Raw genomic sequence first — 5,007 nt, 5'->3', positions numbered from 1 at the left:
AGATTAAAAGTTATACTCTCATCTCCCACTTCTAGAGTGAGCTCTCCATGTTTCACATCAATCACCGCACTCGCGGTGTGTAAGAAAGGTCTTCCTAGGATAATTGGAATGTTGGAGTCTTCTTCCATGTCAACAATGACAAAGTCCACCGGGATGAAAAATTTCCCAACTCGTACGGGAACATCTTCCCATATCCCTAATGGTGTCTTCGTCGATCTATCGGCCATTTGGAGTGTGATATTGGTGCATTTAAGCTCTCCCATCCCCAACCTTTTACTCACCGAGTACGGCATAACACTCACATTAGCCCCTAGATCACATAAGGCTTTGTTGATCGTGGTGTCGCCAATGGTACACGGTATTGAGAAGCTTCCCAGATCTTTGAGTTTTGGAGGTGAACTCCCTTAAAGTATTTCACTACTCACCTTAGTGAAGGCGATAGTCTCAAGCTTCCGGATCGACTTCTTCTTTGTGAGGATATCTTTCATGTATTTCGCATAGGCCGGCACGTGATTGATTAATTCCGTGAAAGGAATTGAGACTTCCAAATTCTTCACAATTTCCATAAATTTTCCAAGTTAGTCATCAAATTTGGGCTTGGCTTGACGACTTGGAAAAGGAAGTCTAATTACAATGGGCTCCTTCTCTTTGACCTTGTCTTCATTTTTCTTTGAAATTTCTTTTTTTGATGGTTCTCCATCCTTGGAGTTTTGCACAATTTCTTCTTTATCACTAACTTCCACAACTTCATCCTCAACTTGCTTCTTCGGTGCTTCATACCTTGTACCACTTCTCAAGTGAATGGCACTAACCGTTTCATGTCTTGGGGGATTACTTTGAGGTGGTAATTGCCCCTTTTGTCTTTGTGAGCTTGAAGATGCTAGTTGAGTCAATTGGGTTTCCAACATTTTGGTGTGAGCTTGGATGTTGTTGATGGTGATTTCCTTTGCTTAACTATCTTTTTGCATTTGAGTGAAAAATTCTTGTTGATTCTTTTGCATTTGGAGGACCGCTTTTTGAACATCAAAACCTTGGTCATTTTGTTGATTGTATGGAGTTTGATTTTGGTAACCTTGGTTTTGGTTGTAAAAGGGTCTTTGATTTTGGTTTCTCATGGGTGGTGGGGTGTATGTTGTTTGAGGGTTTTGAACATTTTGGCTTTTGTATGAGAGATTTGGATGGAATTTGGTGTTTTCATTATAATAGTTGGAATAAGGGGTACCACGCTTGTATGCTTGGAAAGCATTCACTTGTTCATTTGTTCCCCTACATTCACTTTGGTCATGTCCCAAAGTTCCACAATTCTCACATATCCCACTTGGGATTGATGAAGATGCCGTCATGGCATTAACATGATGCTTTGGTGATTTTGAGGCTTCTTCAAGTCTAGCCATAGCTTTTTCAAATTTCAAATTGATTGTGTAAATGTGAGCACTAAGTTGAGCACCCAATTGAGTAATGGAGTCCACGTCATGCTTTCCTCCTCTAGTAGCCTTGTGAGGTCTACTATATTGTGAGTTATGGACCGCCATTTCCTCAATTTTGTTCCAAGTTTGATTGTCATCAACTTCGGTGAACATTCCATTTGATCCCATGTTGAGAATGTTCCTTGAATCTTCATATAGACCGTTCCAAAATTGTTGTACCAAGAACCACTCGCTAAGTCCATGGTGAGGACATGAGCGACAAATTCCCTTTAACCGCTCCCAAGCTTCATACAAAGATTCTTCATCCCTTTGCTTAAAACCCGTAATTTGAGCCCTTAGCATGTTAGTCTTTTCCGGTGGATAGAACTTTTTGTAGAAAGCTAGAGCCAACTTCTTCCAAGAATCAATTCCGAGAGTAGCCTTATCAAGGCCTTTCAACCATTGTTTCGCGGTGCCAATTAGAGAAAAAGGAAATAAGACCCATCGAATTTGGTCTTGAGTTACACCGGTTTGAGAAATCACATCACAATAGTCACAAAAGGTTTCCATATGAGAATGAGGGTCTTCACTAGGCATCCCCCCAAATTGGCTTCTTTCGACTAATTGGATAAATGCGGATTTGGCAATAAAATTTCCGGTTAGATGTTGTGGTGTGGGAGTACCATTGGGTAGGTTCTCCTCGGTAGGTACGGAATGTGATGAAAACTTAGGCATTGTGTGTTGATTTTGTGTTGTATTTTGTGTTGGGTTCTCCTCACCTTCTCTTGCAAAAGGGTTGATGAACTCAATAGTTGGTTGAATATCTACAACCTCACCAATACCTCTCAAATTTCTCCTAGCAAGTCTTCTATTAGTTGTCAAAGTTCTTTCAATTTCACGATCAAAAGGTAACAAATCACCTTGTGACCTTCTAGACATGCAAAATATCAAACAACTCGAAAACAATTAGAACAAACCTTGAGGAGTTTTACTTCCCCAAGGCAAAGAAAGACACAACTAATAACAATATAAGGAAATCTAAATCAAGTTAACACTGTCCCCGGCAACGGCGCCATTTTTGGTCGGGACAAAATCTTTCGGTAACTTGTCGTTAGGAGCACCTAGACCAAAACACAATTTATAACTTCACAAACAACTCTACAATTAGTAAAGAGGCAAGTAAATGTCGGATCCCAAGGGACGGGAATTGAGATGAGATTTCTATTGCAACTAGTGGTGTCTTAGGGGTGTCACAATTGGGGTTGATGTAGAAGGTCACTAAACTAAATAGCAATGAAAGCAAACAAGCAAGATGAATTAAAAGGGTTGTAAACAATTGATAAAAAGCACTAGGGTGTCATGGGGTCATAGGGGAATCATGGGAATTGATCATACAAACATGTTCTCAAATTATAAGCAAGAAATTATTGTTGTGATGGATTGAGTTGGGTTATATCTTACAATCCTAGGAAAGTTTGGGTCCCGGAGCCGAATCGATTAGATTGTACAACACCTACAAGTCGACTTAATCTTCCCTACTCAACAACATGCATGGTCTAATGAGACTCGAGTTGGTTTATGTCTTACAAGTCTCATTGAAAAAATAGGTGATGGGTAAAAAATGGAAGGATTCATAGGCTCACATTTCATCAAACATAACATGTGCATGAGTTGAGATCAAAACAAGCAAGCAAATAAACCATGAAAGCATATTAATTTAAGCATGAATCATTCCCCATGTTGGTTTCCCCTAATTACCCATTAACCCTAGCTAGGTGACTACTCACTCATTATCATGTTGAACATGCTAGCAAGGTTGTCAATCATACTAAAAAGTGAAACATGATGAATAAATGAAAGTAATTAACAATAATTAAAAAGGGAATAAGAGAATTATACCTACTAATGATTCCAATAATAAAGCAAGAATAAAAGAAGTTCTTGATGCTTGATTGAGAGGTTGTCAATCTCCCAATAATAACCCAAATAATCTTCAATTACCCAAAATAAAGGATGAACAAAGAGAGATTAAGGAAATAAAACTTGTATTAAAACTTGATTAATTGTTGATTACAAAACTAAAGAGAGATTTGATTGATATTAACTACACTAAAGATTGCTAAGAAGAACATGCTCTTCCAATTAGACTAATGGGGTATTTATAGTGGGGATTAGGTGTAGGAATTAGGGTTAACTAAGGGCTTAAATGACGATTAAGTCCCTACTTAAGGAAACGCCGGTATTTAAAGAAGGATGGGCATCTTTCTTTGAAGCTTGAAGAAACGAAGTTGTGCTGCCTTGGAATCCGTGCGTCTTAGGCACGGGACGGGCAGATTCGAGGGTCTCTGCCCGGGCGTCTTCGGGAGAAGACAGGCGTCTTCTGGATGCTGCTGCCCGGGCGTCTTGTATGGAAGACGCACGGATTGTGGTGCTGGGGACGGGCGTCTTCAGGACAATCCACACGGATTGCTGCTCAGTCTTGTTTCTTCTTCTTTTCTTCCCTTTTCTTCATAATATCCTTGGGGATTTCCTTGGGGATGCAAGGATCTTTCCTCATCATTGCCCATCTACTATAGTATGTACAAAGGCCTTCTAATCTTGTCTCTCCTTGATGCTTGGTCATTGAATTCAATCAATTTAGTCTCATTTTGCCATGAAAATGCAAGGTTTGCATTCCTTTCCTACCAAGGACACAAAACCTCAAAGAATATGCAAAACAAAGAACTAAAGACAATAAATGACCCAAATATGCACTAAAAAGCATGGGAACAAGGCTAATTCGGGGACTAAATATGCTCTAATTATGGTCAGATCACATCAAAACCCTAGCTAAATATATGAGTTAGAATTTAGGTTTTAAGAGAGGCTTTGTTGAAACCCTAATTAGTAGCATGGTCCAACTCATAAGTTGACCCAAAACGACTACTAGTCAACGTTCAACAAGGAACCGAACTCCGCACTAAACCGGGCTTTATCAAGTAAATACTTTTATCAAAACATTTAAAATAAACTTTAAACAATTTTAAAAACAATTTTAAAACATTATATGTCGTGTATAGTAAACTCAGTATCTCAATGTTATAGTAAGAGAGCTATAACATTGAGCTCTTTTACTAGGAATGTTATAGCTGCAAAGCTATAACTTTACTAATTCAAGAAACTCATTCTTGGTTATCATTACGAGATAATCACCTATACTATTCTAATCTTCAAGGAGATCTTCGAGTATAGGCTACGTCATCATCCAAGCTTGATTAATCTTTAGACAGACTTCGTCTTCACATAAATCTTGAATGAATCTTCACATAGTTTGATCTTGAATTGAGGCTTGACTATTGTATACTTCCATCACAACTTCCTTTGTTGCTTGTATTAGATAAATAGAATCTAAAAGACTTAGACAAACGATTACGCGCAAAGAGTATATAAATTATAAAGCACCTTGACATCATCAAAACATAAACATATATACTATATGGTTCAACAAATTCCCCCTTTTTGATGATGGCAAGCCTCCTAATTTTGTGACTAAGTAAAGAGTTCCCCCTCAATATAATACCGTCATCTTAATAATAAAGATCAACGCAAGATCAAGAAAATT

At 38.3% G+C, this 5,007-nt stretch overlaps 1 non-coding gene across 1 annotated transcript; it reads left to right on the top strand.

Annotated features, from left to right (window-relative positions):
• The first annotated feature begins 1,662 nt into the window (after positions 1-1,662).
• Positions 1,663-1,769, top strand: LOC141637607 (small nucleolar RNA R71). Its single transcript, XR_012541816.1, has one exon. It is a non-coding gene; the product is annotated as a small nucleolar RNA R71 (small nucleolar RNA).
• The last annotated feature ends 3,238 nt before the right edge of the window (positions 1,770-5,007 follow it).

Source organism: Silene latifolia, unplaced genomic scaffold (assembly GCF_048544455.1).
Source record: "Silene latifolia isolate original U9 population unplaced genomic scaffold, ASM4854445v1 scaffold_122, whole genome shotgun sequence".
NCBI classification, from domain to species: domain Eukaryota; kingdom Viridiplantae; phylum Streptophyta; class Magnoliopsida; order Caryophyllales; family Caryophyllaceae; genus Silene; species Silene latifolia.
This window is presented reverse-complemented; position numbering and strand designations above follow the sequence as displayed.